The following is a 24164-nucleotide window of genomic DNA, read 5'->3' on the forward strand; positions in this document are numbered from 1 at the left end:
TTTAATATGAAACTTCCACTGGGGTGTAAAAAGCTTAAACTATTTAATGGTTATATTTACATTTATTTTTTCAATAAATATTCATTTTTTTTTTATATATATTAACTTTGAAAAATGAATTATTCCTTTATCCCTTTGCACTTCAGTTATTTGAAAACTAAAATATATTAAATTATTATAATAATTAGTAAATTTAGTTAATTTTTTTATTTATTATATAGTTCAAGTATATTTATATAATTTAAATATCGTACCCGATAAAGTATCTTCACTTACTTCAAAAGTACCCATGTGCTACATATTAAAATATTCAGCGAATTATTATTATAATTTCTGATGAACTACGGTTTTGGATTTATGTGCAAATTTTATTGAATCAGGATTCCGTTGGTTTTTTAATGATATAACACAATGTACATTTTATACTATATAAACAATACTATGATATGTTGTAATTTACAATATGCTGAACGTAAACATAATACTATCTGATGTATTCACCAAAAATTTGATTACTTTTTTTTCTCTTTTCTCTAATATTTACTCTTTAGGGGGGTTTTATCAATATCAGTATAGCGATATCTTATGTGAATTTGAAATTTTTTTTTATCTTAGATGCACGATGATATTGATAAATTACCTTATAAATGAATTAATGTGAAACACGAGATTATTTTTCTCAAAATAATATTCGAGCGAGATTTTCATGCAGCAAAGTTAATGACACTGACTTTTGACAAAAGATATGTATGAACCAGATGATCGAGATTTCCCAGAACTCTTTGAATGACTGATGCATATGAAAACATTTTATTTTAAATGAATTGATAGAGCACAAAAAACACATCAGCGTAACTCTCTTTTATCTTGCACGTTCTATATAGATAGATTTGAACGCGGCGTCCAAGAAATGTTCATTTTTTAATAGACACGAAATGGATTTTCGATCGTTCAAGAAAAATATATCAAATATAAACATTTATCTATGAAATATCACAAGGTTTATGCTTAAAACGCATTGGCGTGATCACAAATACATTCTTTTGAATGTCAAGCAAAATGTTTTCCAAGACACGCATCCACATGTCATAGAATGTATTTGTTATAATTTTTTTTCTTTTTTTCTCTTTGAATCCGAATAAAAAGTATATTTAATTTCGATTTAAAAGAGATTTATTAGATTATTATGAGATAATTTATGTATTAAATGCGAACCCGTATGATTGATGGATCGTGTATTTAATATGTATTTGAAGTATGTGCCCATGAAAACGATGCTTTTTTGGACCATCGATGATACAACAAAATGTTGAGTTCTGCCCGACTAAAACTGAGGTCTAAATTACCGTGAACGGGCCAGGGAAAAGGTCCACCTACCTAACGAATTTCAAGTACATGGCCGAGTATTAAGCATCATACATTTATAACATACTTGGTGGATGCAATTTGTTAGGTCAAACATAACACACGAGCGATGAGACCGACTGTAGACAGTGTGACCACAGATGAGCAGCTTAAGATGATTTTAGGGACGCGATTTCGTCTTGAATGGTAACACAACCGCACTTGCCCGGCTAACCCCAAGCTTATTGAAACCCCGTTATTCGTAGCATGATGAGTGAACGTTCGCAATAATAATTAACAAATAATGACCCATAATATGAGCGGTATTGTTTGTTTCATATTAAACCTTGAGACAACAAAACTATACGTACAGACAAAGATCCGAACCGAATTGACCGCATAACCGACCCTTTGTGTGTTGGGCCTCAGCGAACACAAAAATTTCACAAGTGATTACAGTAGTAACACGGTCACTGTAAAAACTGAAATTTTCAAAAATTTATCGATTGCAGTATTGAAATTATATTAGAAATATATCAGTTCAGTGTGTAAGATAAGTCATATGATAAAGTTTAGATATTACTACCATTAATAACTGTTGGATCAGAATAAAATATCAATCAACTCTTCCGATCACATTTTTCAATTCCGTTTTTACTTACCAAAGCGAGACACTCATTACGGTCGACGATTGAAAGTTTTCTACACCAACTTTCGCTTACTCACTGATCAACGGTTTTACGTTAAAGTCTGAGTCTACACGTGATATGATAGAGGATTGTTACTTAACACCGACCTTATGATGTTTCCTGGCAAGATTTAGTTGTCGAAATGTATGCCTGTTATGTATAAACATTTATTTTATAATACAAAGATAGCCCACGGTATAAGGGTTTTTGGATACCAAAATAATGTGTATATAGACTGACGATAGGTAGCGTTGCGTGAATAAATAAAAAATTGTTCCTACTTAATGCAGGTGTCATCTGACCCTACCGTAATTACAACGTACTTATCAACGATTATAAGGCTGTATGTAATCCACGGAAGAATTAACGGTTTTCTAAAAATCCACGTGTAAAATACAGCCAAAAAAGAAATTACCATTATGCAATCTGCGACAAAATCGATAATATACATTATATGACTGATTGCGGCAGTTAATTTATTATACCTACTATAATATACACTGTATACCTAAGTATGCAATATGTACCTATGCATGTATATCGTTTAATTAATTATGTTATTTTGAGTCTTGTGTAAAAAATGCTAAAGTAAATCCAAATGTATTCTTAAGTTAAAATAAAACATACTAAATATCATTTCCTTTTCTAAAAGTAACACTAGTTAGTAATGTTAGGTGTCAGTAGAAGTACTTAAAAATTTAATATTTAATTCAACGTGATGGAATTTTCAACAATGTTTAGCCAGAATAGCAAATAAATTTAAAATCAAATTTAAATTTAAATCAAAAATAAGTGGTAATAAGACATGGGAATACGCAAAATGCAACATAACATAATTAATTAAACGATATGCGTACATAAGTACATATTACATACTATACATATAGTATATAATATTGTAGGTATTTAAAATAAATTACCAGAGATCGTACATTGTATCTTATCGGTTTTTCGCAGATTATATAATATTTAATTTTTTCTTGCTGCAGATTATATATCGACTAATAGAAAAATATTAGTTTTACCGGAGTTTACCATCTTGCGAATATAATAAATTATGGCCACGTTTTTGTTGTGGCAATTCGATCAAAATAGATTACCCAATAAGAAAACTAACAAACTCATTTGTTCAATACAATACTATGTAGTCGTTTTAAATACAAACTATGCGAATTCCTATTTAATTATTATTTGGAAATCATCTTCATTTTATACAAATACAAATATTTGCTAAACTTGCCCGCATGATATTTTATATTATTATAGTATAAATGAACAAATTAATAACGACACATATTATATTATCTTAATAAAATATTTATTTAATTTTTTTAAATAAATCTTTAAAACAAATCCGGTAAAAATAATTTAAAATCATGACATAAAATATCAATCAAAAATGTTCCTTACAATGTAATCAACTGCTGTTCCGTTTTCAAATCTTACATCGTATACGAATAATATTGTGCACATGGTACAATATAAGAAAAGGTAAAAATAAGTATATAGATGACTAAAAAATAAAAAACAATTATAAGGAATAAATTAAATTAATTAATTTTAGAAAAAAAAAAATCTGGAAATTAATTTAAAATATGATTCAATATTTTTATTTTTGTTAATTTTGTTGTCTTATTAAATATTTTACATAAAAAAAGTTTTTTAATTATGTAAATTTTATGTTCTTTGCAATCTTTTATTGATTCATTAAGCAACTTTAAAATTATATTATATATTTTTAAACGTTTAATTTGTTGAAATGTTATTTGTGTAAAAGCTTTTTAATTTTTTTTTCCAAAAATATTTTGTATGACTATTTTGTATTGTTTTTTTTTTTTTTTTTTTTACAATGAATTAACATACAATTTTTATTTCATGAAAGCAATTGTTATTTTTCATTTAAGTATTAATCTGTGAGTAATTATTTTGACAATGGTTACAATATAATTGTTTAATGCATTTATATCCTAATTACCCTGTAAAATAAGTAACTAAACAATTCTCCAAAATAACAATATTGTCTGATTAATTTTTAATAAAATTATCATTAACTGAAGAAAAAGAATAAATCGATAGATCGTAATTATACGCTGTATCAGAATTAAAAGTATCTAAATTTTCGGAATATATCTGATATTGTAGCTTTCCTACTTCAATAAATACTGTATTATTAACTTCATGGATTGTTTCACAATTAGTGTTATTGTATTGGTATTATTATTAAAGAATTTTATAAATTCAGCGGTATTAAGGAAGTATCACTCTATAGTTGTCTAGTTTCATTGCAAGTTCGGATAGTTGCTGTCATCGATTTACTTGATAATTAAGCAACTAATTTAACGCGAATTTTTTGAAAAGAAGTAAAGAAAATGTGTGTATCTTTTATTTTTATGAGATATTTGTTTTTATTGTTTAATTTATCTAACTCGTAAGTTTTTAAGTATCATTAAATTAAATAGATTTATCTTCATTTATATATGGTAACATGTAAAAAAATATTTCAAATATTTTTAACAAGATAAGGAACGTCAATCAAGGAAATAATGTTGTTATTGTTTACTGTTTTCTGAGATATTTAAAGACTTTAAAGCACTTTGATTATTTGTGCCTTGATCATAAATTATGATTTTTGGAAAACATCAGTTATTATTTTTTTTTTTAAGTATTTTTGTTCACTCCGGAATTCACAATGAAGTAAGCAATAGGAAATTTCCACGATAAATACCATGAACCGTAAAATATACCACGAACCATAAAAACTAGAACACTATTTGCGCTATTATTTGTTTAATATAATTGGACCATAACGGTCCAAGTCTTCAAAACCTTATATAAAATCAAAGTCTTTGGAGTATTCTAAAAATGCTTTAATCTAAGTTTCATCAAAACTAACAGCGCAAACTTTCTATTTAGATATAATAGAATATATATATATATATATATTGATAATGGGACTCAAATGTTTTTTAAGATGATTAAAAAAATACTTAACTGAAGCCTGGTAAAAATTTTGATTTTCCTGATCCATCAAAAAAAAGTAAATGGTCCGGATAAATTTACTCTTAATAAACGAAAACATTTATAAGTAGATGGTGATTTATAAAATAAACCTAAACCTACATTTTTTTAATTATTGTCTAACAATGACGCTTTTTCGCTTTTTTAATTTGGCATTAATTTAGCATTAATTTATGGGAAATCATAAGCATTTAATAAATTATATTATTATATATTTAGTAAATAATTATATTCAAGCAAGGTAAAATTACATTTTTTTTTTTTTTTTTTTCAAAATTTGTGTTGTTTTATTATGTGTAATTTTATTTTTAAAATAAAAAAAAATATTTAAATTTGATCTCGGAATTTATATTAAAGCATTAATTTTATGTTTTTGAGCAGTGAAAAAATTTGAGGAAGGATTTAGGAACACTAATTCTACTGTATCAGATTTAGAATGCAATTACGTTATGGTCGGAATAAATAAGAAAATATCCTTTTCGGGTTCATCAATGATCAATCCTACAAACGTATACAATTTCAATATAAAATAATAATATAAATAATACAAAATAAATCGGTTGTTGAGTTTTTTGTGGATTGAGAGAAAATACATTTTTGGTTTTTATTAAGAAGGGAAAATTAATTTTATAAAAATTATGTTATATAATTATATATCAAGAAATAACAATAATAATTAGAAGAAATTTAAATTTAAACGATTAAATTACTTGAATTTATCTACCAAATATCAAGTTTATCATCTTTTGGAAAACGAAAAAAATAAAAACTTAAGAATTTTTCGCTTGTTTTCCATGACCATAATATTGACCTTTATTATCAGAGATTTTAAAAAAATCTTGAAATATCAATATTTAATCAATATCTATTTTCTATATTAATTAAAATGTATCAATACATCATGTACAAAGTTACAAAATTAAGTCCCGAATCACAGTTAACGTTAAGTTAACTGTTCAACATTTTATCGAAAGCAGCCTAAATAAAAATATATTAATGATACAATCAACTGAATACTGATGAGTATTTAATCTAAAATCCACCATACATGAAACGATCGGTTTATCTATTTATTGAAGTTCAAATTGATCAACAAATTGACAATCTATTATTCAACATACACGAAACTACAAAATTGTCGACTTTTTTTTAATAAATTTCTATAGTTCAGCATTTTTCTAAGACGAATACCAAGTTTAGTATTTGTAAATATTCAGTTTGAATGTTTAATGTAGATACATTTTATATTTTTGTGCCGTTAGTTGAAATATTCCTTATAATAACTAATTAGTAGAAACTTTTTTAATTAGTATTTTATAAAAATGGTATTTGCTTTGATCTAAAATAGTAAAATGTCCCCTCGGCCCGGGTATTCAGTTTAATATGATACAAATACATACGTATAATATGTATAGTGTGTATTTACGGAAAACATAATATACACGTATAGTTCATATGGGTAACCACAGTGTATGCAAACGTAATAAAAACAATTAAAAAAACAATAAAAACTTTCATAAATACATATCATTCCGGATGCTAAGTGAATGCGAATAAAAAAATAAAATAATAAATTCATTTGATGTTCCATCGTCGGTGTATAATTTGATAGTCAATCGAAAATAAATATTTTATAATACTGGTCATGTATATAGCATATAGTACGTCAATTCCACTAGAACGATTATATTTTTATCGGAACAAACACATTTTTACCCTACCGACGCATGTGTAAACGTCATTTATGAAAAATGTACTCGCCGCATGTACATCGAGTTGTTAATGACGCAAGTCAATCATATTTTATACGCATACATTATATTATAGTATTCCGCTAAAAAGAATTGAAGCGAGACACTGGTGGTAGTTCGTTATTACATATTTTGCATCAAGTTCTGAAAAAAGATGAACTGTTTCATTACATTTATTTATATCCATTGAAAACTGTATCGTTTTTCCATTATTTTTATATATTACATCGTCTACAAAACTGTACATCAATTGTTGTTTTCACAACAATCCGTTTTCTATTTTTACGATCCGAAAATTATTTTCGTTTTTATTGGAATACGAATTCTTTCGATATAGTAAAACAATCATCATTTTTATTCACTTGAGTACCGATCGTGGAGTATACGAGTATATTTAAAAATCGAATAACCTCAAGTCACATGGTACAGTGTATCGGTTGCAATAAGTATTGCTTTTAATAGTTATACAATTATACGTTAACACATATTACTGCAAATAATTCCGTAATGTGCGTAAAAACAAATTCATACAATAATAAATCTATAATCAACTGCAGAATATGCAAACATTATCGCTGTTAAATCGTGATAAAAAATAAGATAAACAATTAAAAAATTGTGTGGTTAGTAATTAGAAATAATTCATTACATTTTTTTTTTTTAAGTTAAATATAATTACAAATTAATATGAATTGCATTAGTTCTTGAATTATTAGTGACCAATTTGATAACAAGTATAATTGTATAATTTCTTATTAAATAATTATAAATAATTAATAGCGTGATTAAATTAGCATGTCAAAATTAGATTATCACAATGAAATAAAATTGAAAATAAAATAGAATAGTTCCATTGAATTAATTTGCCACATTACCATAAATAATAATATATATATTTCATATTACAAATTATGTTAATAAAAAAAAAAAAAAAAAGAAGAACACGATCTTGAATTTATCACAAAATAACAAGAAACAAACTTTCAGAATTATTTTTTAACATGGCCGAATACGCACATGGTTATGTTGCCTAGTACCATGTATAACCTTGGACATTTTTTGTAAACTATTTAATACCAACTTACTACTATCCCTTAGAATAGTTATATGTAATTAGATATTAAGATTATGTTGATAAAATATTGGGCTTATTCATTTTTTTAGAATAATTATTAGAAAATTAGGACTAAAATTAGTGATCAGTGATTATTAACTTGAAATATTAATATTAGATATCGCTAATTCGCGTATATCTAAATTCGTGGACAGACTTGAAAATAAACCTCACGTATGCAATCATGTGAAATCAAAATTCACGTATATAATCACGTGAATTTGTGAATTTAATTACAAGTTTTACAATTTAACTTCACGTGGGTGCGTGAATTTTGTTATCAAATCAAATGTTTATTATTACATTTGAAATTTTATTACTGTCGGTTCTTAGTACGAACTTCAAACTGTTCGTAGAAGTTTCTGTGTCGCTGGTGTGTGTGTGTATATAGTATATTTATTAATCTATCCGTCCCTTCATTTTACAGTAATACTATTCATGAAATATTTATTTTTAGAATAGTAACCAGTGTGACTAATGCCATGGTGCGCAGGAGCACGTGAACCACATAAAAAATTGTATAAAAAAAATTTTAAATTCTTATAGAAAATTATAATTGGTTTTTATGCACATAATCTGTAATTAAAATATAAAACGGCTTCAGGCTGATTTTTGTGATTTTTCAAAGGTAACTAGTAACATACATTGCAAAGATGTTGGTAGTATCAAACGTCCAGTGAGGGGTAGTTATTTTGACTTTAATGGCGTTTTCAACCACACATGGTTATAAAATTAATTCTAATACGATATTGAGGTAAGTAAGACACATATTATTTTATTATTTGATAAAACATTTTATAAAAAATATTATTTGTCTTCACAATACATTTTTGCATTTTATGAATAATTGTCATACCCATATTTGCAACAACTGCTCATGTAAATAATAGGTGTTATGAATAGCTATTATAATAAAATTTAATCAAAGATGATTTATTCTAGTTTTGAAATGTAATAACATTTTTACACGAATCAAAGTAAAGTTTTACGATTATCAAAGATGTATTACAGATATTTTGATTAAAACGACTTTAGAAACTAACATTTTCTTGAGTTTGATCGAATTCCATAAACCTTTTTTTTTTATCCCATCAGATAAAATCAATGTTTTTCAAAGGTTGATGTTGACATGGTTCGACCAATAAATTGAGCTTAGAATATATTTTTTTTCCTTTTTTTTTTATATATAAGTACCTAATTCATATTTGTTATACAGCAGGAGCACTGAGTATGAGGTATTATAAAATATAGGTTTTAGTAAAAAAATTTATCGAATTTAGTAAAGTTTTGAAAATAACTAGGACAATTATCAGGTCCAATGCTTCTTCCGGATGAAACCACTTGTTTGTTTAAGAATGCGTGATTTGGGTTATAGATACAATATATAATCAATTACAAGTCTTACAAGTGGCGTATTTAAGTTGAACCATGAAAGTGATGCATCACTCACTTGAACCTTTTTTTTTACATATATATATATATACTGTATAGTAGTGTAATTTTGTAGTTTTTTTGGGATTTTGATTTAAAAAGATGTATCTTTAGAATGATTTAGGAAAAAATAATTCGAAAATACTAGAAGAATAAATTTTTTTATTGTATAATTTATTCTTGTCGCTACATGTGCAGAATAATTTACGCTAACCCGGAAAAATTCTTACACGCGCCATTGCCTCTTTTTATAACGTATCTGTGTACATCGTTTGCGGTGGCTTTATTATGTTTATTGCAACGTGAGTCAAGTTTATCAAAATTCTGATGGATGTTGGACTTGCTTATACGTCATATACATTTTACTATTTTTATTCTTACACATAAATTGACATTTTAATTTCTTTTATTTAAGAATACACAATGTATACCAGTAATAATTACTTAATACGATTTTTAAAGTTTAAAATACTGAAGTATATATGTTACGCCGAATTTATGAAATTACAGATTTCATGAAATCAGCAACATTGTCGCCGATTGCGTGAAATCGGCAAGGCCCTTCTTAAAAAATTATAAAGCATAATTTAATTTAAATAAATGTGTAAAACACCGGAAATATAATAAAAGAATAAATAAATTTTATTGTGTAAAAAAAGTAAATAAAAAAAAAATTGTATTATATTCAAATATTTTGGCAAGTATGGTCTGGGTTATACGCCAAATTACACATCATATTATTTTTTTTACTTATGCACTTTTAAGATGTGCAATTCGTACGACAAGTACGTGAATACGAGTATATAGCCAATCAATAGTCTTGTCCGGTCTCAACTGACCCCAATCTAACAAGTTCCCGTTATAAATATTAATTTTGTTGAACGTCTTCAGTCGTCAGGAAACAGTACTTTGTAGCTGCCAAACTGTTCCCTTTCAGCCATGTGCTTAAAATCCCTTCTTTAGTCCTAATACGAAATTTGCCATCTTTTTTTCTATGATAATTGCAAGAAGGTTGGCTGCATCACCTCGCCATCGATCCACAGACGGGATTGATACCAGCACATTGTCACCAACTTTTAAAGGAGAGAGGACATTTTCAATTATTTCCATAAGCCACTATTTGTAATTATATCATAATAATGTGTTATCAAATTCGTGCAATCGGCAGAAAAAGGCTGCCTAATTCACGAAATCAGCAATCAAAATTTTCCGATTTCGTAAATTTTGTAACCAAATTGCCGATTACATGTATTTGGCGACAACGTTGCTGCTTTCATGAAATCGGCAATTTCATAAATTCGGTGTAACATATATCGCATATAATGTACGAATTAATAATCAACATATAATGTAAAAAAACTTAGAAAACAATTTAAGTTTATTTAAAAATGTATGACTTATTGGTTTATAAAGAAGATATCTATAATTGTTTTTTTTTTTCTGATAGTAACATAAGTCTACTAATATTACATTTATCACCGGATAATATTACAAAACATAATTCGTATTTAAATATACAAAATATTCTAGGTAAATGTTGTTTCGTACTTGTATTGTGACTATTCAGTGCATATGTATCTATAATGTTCCAATAAGATTTATGAAATTTTTCGTTTTTTTTAAAACGAAGCCATAAATACGATAACTACAAGAACGCGTGTCGTACCGTAACAAGAAGACGAGGTGAGTTAGTTGAAAACACGTAAGTGGTAAATAAAGCAATAAAGAATACAGGGTTGTGCTCGCTATAAGAACGAGATGGGAAACGCGAATGCTGTGGAGAAGACGAAAGCCATGATATGAAACGCGCGTTCGAAAATGAGAAAATAAAATGCATGACGGTGGTAGCGTCTTCAAACTAAACACATTTGAGGGATATACGAGTATAGCAATAGATATATAATATAGATTTTTTTTTTTTACTTATAACGGAAACGTCTCAAAGCCAATAAGTCTTGTATTACCTAACAGCCGGAGAAAATCTCGGAACGACATAATCTGCGAAGAAAACGACCGGCAACAGCGAATTTCATATATGCGCAAAAATCTTGCGTCGCATTACATATTATTCTAATGAGTCTCCGAAAAGTCTCATCCAAAAATCTTTTACCGACTCCCTTGTAATATAACTATGTGCCATTGGAAATGCTCTCGTGTAAGCATATACGCAGCTGTAATCCAATATTTCTTTTAGCGATTCCGTATTTATTGTTATAGTGCAGCGAACGGAAAAAAGTACCTTTTCCGCATTTCAGGCCTTTAATTCTGTTAACGACGGTCGGTTCTAATAAACGTGAAATGTGTTATAAACTATATATTAACTAAATATTTTAGTAAAAATAGTAGTTATCGAAATTATTTTTTATATACATACATACAACGATTTGAAATTATGATAGATATCTAATAAAGTAGATGTATATAAAAATACATAATAAACTTATTCAATGCGGTTAATAATATAAGGACCTATAAAAAATTGCATATACAATATTATTCAATTAACTTTAAAATTCTGAAGTTTTTCTTTTGAATTTTAATACCTATCTGAACTACAGTTTTCTACAAGTGTTCCTGTAATATGGAAATTATCCCCGTTGAACTACACTGGTCTATTGACTTTTGAACCCATGATTAATCAACGTTTAATAATTATTATCTATGTTTGGAATTAAGACTGTATGGTAAATACATATTATATTTATAAAATAATTAATTAGAATTAAAATAAATTGCAAAATTAAAAAGTATTTTCTTTTGTCTAACAATATTATAGAAAATGAATAAAGCTCAATCACGAATATTTTATACATTTTATACAGATACATTTGAGTTGGACTCTTTTTATATTAATCTAGATAAAAAATTACTTATCTAATAATTCTACTATCCCGCATCAATACTATAAGTTTTTACCAAAATAGAAAAAAATTCAAAATTAATTTATTATTAAACTTATTTAATTAATTTTTCTCCAAACCTGGTAAGTTTTATGATCATATTCGTATCCTCAGCTTATACTCGTTCCATTAGAAAAAAATAATTAATTTGGTAAAATCAATTTAAATGTTAAAATATCTTATTTGATATTTGAACTGATTTTAACTCTTGTTAGGTGAATATGATAACTTTTACCCTTCGTAAAACTCCATAGGTTAAGTCATCCGCTGGTTTAATTTGTAAGCTAATCAAAATCAGACAATGATGACAAAATTCGTCGTCCCGCTTTAAATTTGTTGAACAATAATTAATGAAGTTTCACTTTATAAATGTTCAATCTGATCTATAACTTTTAATTATAATTGCGAAATGAGTTTTGAAATATAACAGATCTAGTCGCGACCATGATCAAACTTATACGATTTCGTCTTCTACTCTATCAGACTTCCCGATCTAGTTCATATATGATTGCTGGTCAAATGGAAAAAGTTAAAACCACAAAAAAAAAATACTGTGAAACATATGAAGTTGATGAACTTTAAACATTTCTTATACCATATTCGGAAACTTTTTTAATATCACAAACAATGTAACTAGTTTTCGACATATCACGATTTTTTCAATATTTATTTTAATATTTGAAGACATCTATTTGTTTTTATAATAATTTTATACCATTTAAGCATTGTCATTATACGCCGACGTGGCATTTTATTACTTCTGTTTATATCGTTTTAAAGAACCAATTTTTAAAACCTTTAAATATATTTTTAAATATAGAGTAATAAAACGAGTTTTATCGTGGTATTCTGTACTGGTGAATATACCTACTCAGACACAATTATGTTTATATTTTATGTTTTATTATATTTTATGAGTTGTCGAAATAGGTAGTCTATTTACAGACGATAAATTTGATTTTCGTAAAAACTGTGTCTGTAATAATAATATTATTATTATGGTCAAAGATTATTACTAATAAGTGTCGCTCTTATACAAATGGGAGAGGGTGGGAGTTGCATTTTTGAAACGATTATATCCAATAAATCAATTCAAAAATTCAAAACATTTGTACACAGTACTCCATGAAAAAAAGTTCAATTTTATATAGTGATATTACGAACCCTGATTTATTAGGTCGAACCGAACTCGAACCGAACTTTTCTTAAAATTAACGAACCCGAACCGAACCGAACTTACATATTTTTATCCAAACCCGAACCCGAACCAAACCGAACTTCCAAATATTTTATAGAACTCGAACCGAACATTAAAAATGTCAGAAAGCTAAAAAACTTAACCTTTTATAATATTTTCATTATTTTGGCATTATTGAATTACAGGAATATTAAATAAAATATTAAATAAGTATTAAATAATAATGACATAGTATTGAATAATACCTAGACAGAATTATTGACTAAAGATTAGCTAACAAAATAAAATTATGCTTATGCATAAAACAAATATTGAATAATAATAAAAAAGTAATAGAATTTTATATTGTACATTTTTAATTTATAAAATAATATAATAATTTTGATTTAGGTAAATAACTTTAATACTTAATTCTTGAAATAACAATGACATTTAAAATTTTTAAAATATATATATTAAATTTTAAATTATATAATATTATCATGTAAGAATACTAGTTGTTCAACTGATTGTGGTGATAATCTTTGCCTCCTAGCTGTTACCACTTGTCCAGCTTTCAAAAACATTCGTTTACTGCAAATTGATGTTCCAGGAATACCCAGATACTTCAATGCTACAGGAACCAAACGTGGAAAGTTTAAACAATTAGTTTTCCACCATAAAAGTGGGTTTGATGTTGGGGACAGAAGAGGTTGTTGCAGATATTCCTGTATCTAAAAAATAAATATATATTTTAAACATAGGTACATAAAAATATTTAAATACTGTTAGATAGTAAATTAATAAACAAGAAATATTTGAATATATGATCTTACTTCTTTTTTAAAGGAGCTTATCAGTTGTTCTTTATTACTAGAACTGGTGGTCGAACGTTCTTGAAGATTATCCCAAAGTGAGTTTGTTGAAACAGGGACTGTGGTAGGTAGTAATAGACTTTGTTCAGTTTCTGATATTTCTAATGTAGCACATGCTGATCCAAATTTCTCAACTTCTATAGTAAGCAAACTTTTTACTTTTTCTACATTTTCTAATTCCATAAGAATAGTCTTGAATCTTGGATCAATGACTGTCGCTAATAAGTATGACGGGTCATTTTTACTTACCAGAAATCTGTTTGATATAGATTTTCTTAGACTTCTAGCAAATCCTATTCCTGCTGCTGTATTGCTATTTTTTGTAATAAAATTGTCCAATTTTTTTTCAATGGAATATATAATTGGGTTTACCATTGAAAATGTTGGTATATCTTCTTGGCTAAATTCTTTTGTGGCTTCAAGAACTGGCTTTAATATTTCAACATATCTATTAATAAGTTTCCACTCTCTTAATGTAATATCAATATCTTTTGACAAATTTTGCAAATCCAAAACAATTGCTTCTCTTTGCTCTATAATGCGCTCCAACATTAAATATACACTATTCCAACGAGTTTCGACCATTTGTATGAGTTTATGATTTGGCAGATTTAATCGTAATTGAATTTGTTGCAAACGTTCCCAAGATTTGGTGCTGTGGTTATAATGCATTACAATTGAGCGACACTTTTTTAATAAACTTCCCATATTGTTTTCTTTTAAAGAATCTTCAATGGCCAATTGTAACGTGTGGGCTGCACAAAAGTAGTGATGTAGGGTGTCATTATCATTATAAGTATTTAATCCACAACTTATATTTCTTGCATTGTCTGTGACTATATAAATAGGAATGCTTAAGTTTGAAATATCAATGTTCCATTCATTTACCATAGCTTTGATTTTAAGAAAAATATTTTCCCCAGTATGTTCTCCTGGAAAGTATGAACATCCTAATGTTTTGTAACGAAGCTCAAATTGCTTTGTCAAATAATGTGTTGTAAGTGATATATATGGTTGTTGAGCTCCACTCGTCCAGATATCAAAAGTAAACGATATGGATCGCATACTATCCAAATCAGTGTTCATTTCTTCTTTGAGTTGAGATAATCTTTTTAAATACAGCTTAGGAATTGCAGTACTAGATAAATATTGTCTAGTCGGTAATTTATACTTGCTCTCTAATGTTTTCATTATGTTCCTAAATCCACGGTCTTCAACGATCGAGTATGGTTGATAATCTAATGCAATCATTTCACTTATATTTTTGTTTATTAATTTAGCCCTTGGACTGTTTTCTGATAAGTATGAATTAGAGTTGAATGAAGTCTGAATTGTGTTCTGTTTTTGTGTAATGACTTCGTTTTTTCTTTTCAATAATAGTTCATTTTTCATTTTTTTTTTTTTTTTATCATAGTATGCTTGATATTCAGAATATTTCTTGGTGTGAATTTTAAGATGCCTTACTAGAGTGGTTGTTGTTGATGAAGGACTTTTTAGTACCTTTTTTACAAGTATTACAAATTGACTGGTCAATGTTTATTTTGGTAAAAAAGTTATAAATCAACCTTTGATTTATTGTTTGGTCTACTTTTGCTTCTTCTGTTGGCATTAAAATTTGTTTATCTTCTTCATTTATAATTTCAGTTATCTCTTAGTCTGGATCATCAATATCAACATTATTATTATAACTTTGTTGAATGTTATCTAATTGAGTAGATCTCATTATCCGCTCAAACGCATTAATTTTCTTAGCCATTGCATATATAGAGTAAAACTGTTATAAAAATTAAAAAATTAATTAATTATTATTCTAAGCATTAGTTTTTTTTTATCTTGTTAACTTATACAGGGTAGGTATGTGTAATGATAATAACAAATAAATGAAAAGGTATAAGTAAATGTAGGTACCTATAAATTATATTTTTAATTTTTATAGTCTAAAATTTATACTTTTTATTCATTATAGTTTTAATTTCTTTTATAAACTTATGTAGGTACCCATATTTTAATAATATAAAGAAATATTTTATATACATTTTTTAAATGTATATGAATGTAATATTACTAGTTATTAGCTATTACAATAATTTATTGTACTTATGAAGTTTCAAATTCAATTATTTAGAAAATTCATAAGTAAAAGATTAATTTTTAAATTTAGTTATATTTGAAGTTTAATATTTTTATTTGGTATCTCTACTCACTCGTTGCAGTAAAGTTGTTGAACTAAATTAAATACTTAAGACTAATAAATAATAATTCATAATTAATTCTACTTACATGGATACACGGTACGTATAGTATATTCATAATCTTCTTAATAATATGATAATCATTTATTAACAACACTTATTACTTATTTTTTATCCATTTATCATATTTTGATTTCAAATTCGATAAGGCAATCACCAATCAGCCATAATTAATAAATATGATAAAATAATAAGCATTAAAACAAGTTACTATCAACTAAAAAATCTATTTTTAGTGTTTTTATAGGTATCAACTATCTAGGATTTTTCCATTTTCGTACGAGGCCTGTGCGGTTAATAGACGGAATAAGTATGGTGGGGGAGTGCTGGTTTCATCATGTAATTATTTTTGATGGCCATGTTTGATTTTAGATTTATCTGGTTGGATTTTCGAACCGAACTATTGGGTACATAGTTCGGTTCGATTTTTTCCGATTTTCAGTTCGGTTTGGTTTGGTTCGAAAATCGAACAGTTCGTAACATATTTTTTATTTTTAATGTATAAAATTTTTATACATTAAAAATAAAAAATAACCACAACATTTATAAAATATAATTAGCAGTATCTACGGTAAATGAATTTGATGATGGTGGATGCAATGAAGATGAAATATATAAATATTTTCTACAAATTTTTAAAAATATAATAATTTTAAGATTCATATTAGCATAAGAATTGCATTACATATGTATTCAGCGCGAAGAAAATATCACGCACTAGGCTTACACTATTAATATAACGTGTTTTGCCTCTCGAGAGGATAAATATTAGTTGCCGATAACATTATAACCGATAAATCGCGGACGTCAAGTGGCTTTTTGTTCAACACTAAAAACATACCACTAAGTCCTTTTTTTTCAGAAGAAGAAATAAAATATAAAATTGATCGCACTTGGGTTATATTTCCGAACACGGTCATCCCTATCAAACTTTTTCCCCGATATTGATAGTGACTACAAGCCATGAATATTTTATGACTTCGTGTAGGGATTGAGATAATTTTTCGTTTGATTCATTGACTATGGACGGACATGGTCTTTTGAATGCTAGAATAAAACATAAATCCTTCATCCGAGTGAGTTAATTTATTTATGCTATTGCATATGAATAACCAAACAGTAATATTCATACACATATTATTACACTTAGCAAGAACACGAAACCTCGTAACAATCGTATTTTTTCATTTAAATTCCAACCCATTTACTCGTGGTTTTGTTTTTTAATTATAAGTTGCAAAAAAATATACATCTTGACGTCAATTAATTATTTGTTTTTCCCGGTCATTTTCGTGGTCGACGCAAATTGCATGCGTGTATGGAATTAACGACCTGTCGTTACTTGGTCGATTTTTTCATCGAAAGAAAAAAATTAATTGTGTATCGAAATGACAAAATACGTCGGAAATGTCAAGTAATACGGTCATGCGATAACAACTATATTGTTTGGATCCGTAAATAAAAATTGTTTTTCATAAATGGAAAATTGAACAAAATATTGGAGGGGAAAAAACCATTTTCAAAATATTAGCAGAAAACAAATACATAGCATTTGCGTAGTATTCATTTGTAGTGACATGAATTTAATCAAACGACAACCCATTTTTGTCAATATAACGAATGCGAACGAAAACACATCAATGTTAACTTATTACACGTTTTTTTTAATCATCGATTTCAGTCCGAAGCTCAGCGTGCACGTATATATGTTATGGGCAAAGTAAACTATCGGGCAATGTTCACATTGTCCGGTCTATGTGTACTTTGCCCGTTGTTTTTGGGCAATACATTAAAATACTATTTTGACCGGGCAGGGTAATACTTTTACCGGTCCAAGTATACTTTGCCCGTAATAAATTAGACATTGTAACTTAAACTATTAACTATAATATTATGAAACCATTGTCTGTTAGTACTTCAAATACCTATACAAGTATGAGCCATGAGGTACCAATATACAAAACTCTCAATATTATCTGGTCAATTATGGTCGTTTTATGATTATATTATCAGTAAATCGGTTTTACCTTTTAGATATCGTACAATAATTATCACAGCAATCATTGAATCATACAACATGTAAGTTGTTAATACTATTTAGGACAGTGCAGTTGAGAGTCGTGTCGTATTGTCATAGTGTTATTGTAGTGTTCGCTGTATAAATGTGTGCGGTATTAAACTAAATTAATTGAAATGGAAGAGCAATATTGAAAAAATGTAGAAATTGCATTAAAAAAAAAAAAAAAAAAAATGACGATAGGTTGCTATCTATATATTTATATTTGATAGAGTTATCAATATTAATATTCAAAAAATAAAGTAACAACTACTTTTATTAATTATTTATAATATTAGTAATATTAGAAAGGCTAACCATTAAAAATAAAAAAAAATTGTTTATATTGCCCCAGATAGACTGGGCAATACCACAATGCCAGGGCAATGTAAACATTACTCGAAAATTTACTTTTCCCGTAACATATACATGGACATATGCACATTGTGCATCGCGGCGACGTCCAGGTAATATAGGATTTCTCTAATCCAAAATGTAAATACTTATAAACAATCTACTGCTTTTACGATTCTCTCGTCCGTGAATGTTTGAAACATCTTGAAACTTCTTAAACGCTGCAAAATGACGTATTTCCGTGACGAAAAGGCTACCGACCCGCAACACTGTTTAGGTTTTCGACGACCAAAACTAAACTATATTATAATATCACCGCATCGTATATTCCGATAAAGGCAACTCGTATTCATGTTACTTGAACAAGCGTTCAAACATAGTTTTCAAATATATGTTGAGTTGTTGAAATGATGGTTTAATTTTCCCCCACTATCTAACGCATCGTTTTAGATGAAACGCTTATCGTGTCGTGTTTTTAAAAAAATCAACATGATTATAAATCTCATGTTCATCGATTACCAATTGTTGATATCAACATCCGTCGTAAATCGCTTGTTTGTGTAACAATATTCACATCTTCAACGCGTAATCTCTGTGACTGCAGGTAGTAACGGCAATATCCATTACATAACGTGTATATTAGGATTCACAAAAAATAACAAGTTCTCGGTTATTTCAAACGTAGAACTATATTGTTACGTTAACACACACACACGTCGAGGATAACGGTGCCGGTAAGATGCAAACAAACAAGTATTGAAAAAAAATGAAATCGAGTAAATAACAAAATAATGCAGCTAGGATGTGATGTGCAAAAGCAATGTTCAAAAAACAACGGTTGGCATGGGAGTTAACAATAATATTTTTGTTTACAGAGACATTTCGATGCAACTACTCGTGGCGTTTTGGTCATAGACACTATATATCATCGCATTGTTGTACGCGCACGCTGACGGGCCACCGGGCGGAAGTTACGAGAACGTACGGTGTCGCGAAATCTACGAGCTTTTGCTGAGGGTAAAAGATTTTCCGGGATTAAAGTGAGTCTTTTTTTCTTTCTTTCTTTTTTTGTTGTTGTTAATCTATATTTTCCTTGGAACAATAACATCTTAAAACTACTCGTTTATAACGCAAACACGTGACTCCGGCGCACGATATATTAAGAAAACTTGCCGTGTACGAGTGTATTGGTTGGTTTTATATTTATGTTTTTATTGTATTTCTCTATTAATACCATCCATATAAATATGTGTAATTGCGCGCGCGCGTGTGTGTGAGTGTATTATATGATATTTGACATGAAAATACATGAAAAAACGTGAAATACGAGGTTAACGCTTTAGTATATGTATTATGTGTACACGTACTCGTATTCCACATGTAAAATAAGTTTAATAAACCATCGTTTCACTTAAGTGGTGGTTTTCAAATATGCCATTGGAGTCGTACATTATTGCTCTTTCCTAGTGTTATATGTATATGGAACAAACGAAAGAGAAAAATACGTTCTATTACTGACACATTGACTTACTGTTGCTGTAAACCAACATGTGAACAAAAATATAAATATTTGGATACATTTTAGAATACAATACAAATTATATCCAATTTTTTAGGTAGAAAAAGTTAATTTAGTGAAATAGAATTGTTCAAATATTGGGCTAATAATACGTGAAATAGATTAAAAAAAAAAAAAAAGATGTAGTTTTTATTCTGCTTCCCAAACGTGTTACAAATTAAAAAATCAACCCAGAAGTCAGAACGTGTATTCGTGGATGTCCTCTGAATTCCACTTCGATTTGATGTCTTTCGTCTGAAATATAATATATAATGTTGGTAAAATACAATAAGTAAGAAAGTAAAGCGATAACGAGAAAATCATGCTTCTAAATTATCGATGTTATTGGTGCTTTGATTTGGGTAGAATTGAATACGCGTAAATCCGTTGAACGGTATTGCGTTTACAAATTGGAAATAGTATTTGATAAAAATCATTCGGATATAAGGTAAACAACATTCGATAAACGGCATTCGTTTTCACTTGTACGAACTATATAATATGACGACTTGTTGACAGTATGATTAATTTGTTAATAAGGGGCGTTACTCGGAAAACCTTCGACGGCTTCAAGATTTTGAAAAGAGCCGCTGACGCTCATCGATTCGTGTTCGACGTAGTAATATTGTTATTATACCGCCTGTAGGCGTGTACACGTAAGCGGATTAGTCGCGTAACGCATAGGTTCGGCCGACGGAAATAATTTATTCCTGTTTTTAAAAAAAATATTTACCATACTGACGTTTTATTAGCTCGTCGTAATTTATTGCACAGTAGGTACATCACCAAGTGTTCACGTACATTTTTATTATCGAGGGTCCAATAAAAAAATGTTAAAAATAAATAAAAACCCATGTTTACGTATTATTTAATCAAATGAAGAGCGCGAGAGAAATGTTATGCACCCCCGTGTACATATTTGCATTAAATACGTACTCGCAAAAGTACAAAAAAGAATTTAGTGCGACATTTATTGGTTATTGCTGTTCATAGTTTATCCATTCTTCATAAAATTTTTCGGAGGTGTTGGGGTTAAAGGATATCCATTGTGGATTAGGATTCGCTACAACATTCTACAACAGAACCAATAGTACGTCATAGTTCCAACAAGACGTACACAATGATTTCCAATCACTAGATTCCTTCCTTATATGGTTTAGTTAATATTAGTCATATCAGTCAGTTTCAAAATTGATATATTTTCAAACTATTTCTCAAAAATATTTACTCCTTACCCAAATATAAATCCAAAAATCGACAAACATCTAGATGAAACAACTCACTTTTTAAATAGTCCATGAACCGTGTATCTTCCAGCAAAGCACTCTTCCCCGATTGATGTTAAACAAATAATTATGATATTAAATTAAAAATAAGGAAATTATCTGGATATAATTTAATTTCCAACAAAGTGCTAAAACATTTGCCAAACAAAAAACAAATACTCATCACATAGTTTAGAACTTCATATTGAGACTCTCTTATTAAACTCCCTAAAGTGTAAGTTATCCATAGTGATCCTCATTCACAAACCCTATGTACTAAAATACTTAATATTCTCCTTCAGACAAGATATAATTTTTCACTCTCAGTATGGTATCATTAACCATTCAATAACGCACCAAGTTAGGTTATGACTCATAGATGAAATCTCCATTTATTTTCAAATAAAAAATAATGCCCTACATTTTTCATAAACGTTATTCAGTTTGACCAAGTGTAGAAAGATAACCTTTTCTATAAGGTAAACGAAGTTCTTTCTTTTTAATAATTTGTTATTATCTTCTTAATCTAGGCAGCTCAAATTCTTCATATTTTTCGATGTCTGCAAAAGTGTCTCAACACAGTAGTGATATTTCCCTTAATCTATTTAATGTATTCACATCCATCATTCTCAAAATAGAAATGCTACTTTTGAAATTTATGTTGATGATATAATCATGCTTTCCTTTGACAGATATTCTATTATAGCTTAATCTGTTCTTAAAAATTAACTCTATTGAATAATTACCTAAATAATCGAGGTAGCGAATAAAATTAAATCCCAAAATAAAATGTTTCAATTCCATGGACACTTAGAAAATATATATATATATATATATATATATATATATATATACAAAAATATAATAAGATACATTAAGTATAACAATTATTTAAATCTATATTAAAATCCATTTTGCTTTTGGTTCATAAAATTTTAGAAAGTGCCAAGCCATCATAAACAGAAACCATACAATAATTTCAGTCCATAACACTTCCGTGTCATAGCCTTTGCTCCATGGTACGTCACAAATAATACACTTTACAAAGACTTGCTTGTTGAACAACCAACCATAAAATATTATATTAAATTTAACTTGTAGCAACTCAAAAAATTATCATATATATCTCGTACATCCTCATTCACACTACCTCACAATCTTCATTCTCAATAGATACTGGTATCGAAATAATTTAAAAAAAAATTAAACAAATAAATCAAGCTATTAATTTATTAGTTCTGCAGGATTCTAACACTGAATAGCCTTCTTCATCATGCAATTATATTATGAATATAAATTGCGATAGTACACATTTTTTTTTCTAATTTTCTTATTGTTTGGTTCAATATACATTGTAAATTGTTTATAAAAAAAAAAATTTCGTAATGTGTTATTATTATTTTGACAATCATCTTACCGACAATTGCAAAGATTTAATATCTCATAAGGACTCAAGAAACTCATGTTGGATATATTTTTAGGTGAATTAAATGATATATGTAGAATGCAAAAAATGGCATACTATAAAATTTACAGACAAATAAATTGATGCGATTTTTTAAAAATCAAAGTCTAAATACGTTGAACAAATTTCTATTTTCATGTTGCTTACAATAAACTTTCTCAAAAATTAAATTCCCGTGATTACCATAGATAATAAATATTTATTATATTATTATTATTATTATTATTCAGTATAAATAAATATTTATTATCCAAGGTTAAACATATAATCATTGTATAAGTACAGATTACATTAAAAATTTAATTCAATCTATGATAAAGGTAACCGCAACTAATCAATAACGATTTAATCTAACAAATGTTTCGTTAAAATCTGTGTAGCCCAGAGATATGAGCTTACTATCATATGATAAAAACAAATTAAGTAGTAAAAACTATATATTTAGGAGCGTAAGGAAATAACTAATGGGTTATTTTAATTTATCGATTTAGTTTACATTAAGTAGATACCTAAATAACTTTATTGTATAAGGAGTTTAAATTTAAATCAATTTAAATGTTTTCAAATATTAATTGATCGTTAAAAATATAATTGATTAGTGTTCACAAAAACAAATTGTTTATCATTTCTCGTATAAAATGTTGTGGATGATTACGATTTATAATCGTTGTTAAAATAAGTTGCTATTTTATAATGATTTAAATAATGTAGACTCTAATGTCATACTCTTATTACTGATCAGTTTAATATGATCATATATATAAAGTGTTACTGAAGTTTGTGTCTTTTAATGAAGTATTTCGCGTGTGATCGACACAATGTCAAACAAAACTAGCCAAGAAAGCCTTGTAAGTTGACAAATACACATTTTCAACCTGAAAAAAACAGCTCAAAAATAAAAAAAAGTTTATTTTA

General features: G+C 27.7%; 1 protein-coding gene across 1 annotated transcript in view; it reads left to right on the plus strand.

The window, feature by feature from the left end:
* The window catches only part of LOC112683787 (contactin-4-like), a 577774-nt gene that overhangs the window by 219904 nt on the left and 333706 nt on the right, over window positions 1-24164 (plus strand). Inside the window, exon 3 of the mRNA XM_025554941.1 lies at window positions 19837-20001. The gene's annotated coding sequence lies outside the window, so the exon portion shown is untranslated. The remainder of the gene's footprint in view (window positions 1-19836; window positions 20002-24164) is intronic.

The sequence above is a fragment of the Sipha flava genome, unplaced genomic scaffold (genome assembly GCF_003268045.1).
Source record: "Sipha flava isolate LNK unplaced genomic scaffold, YSA_version1 236_pilon_pilon, whole genome shotgun sequence".
Taxonomy (NCBI): domain Eukaryota; kingdom Metazoa; phylum Arthropoda; class Insecta; order Hemiptera; family Aphididae; genus Sipha; species Sipha flava.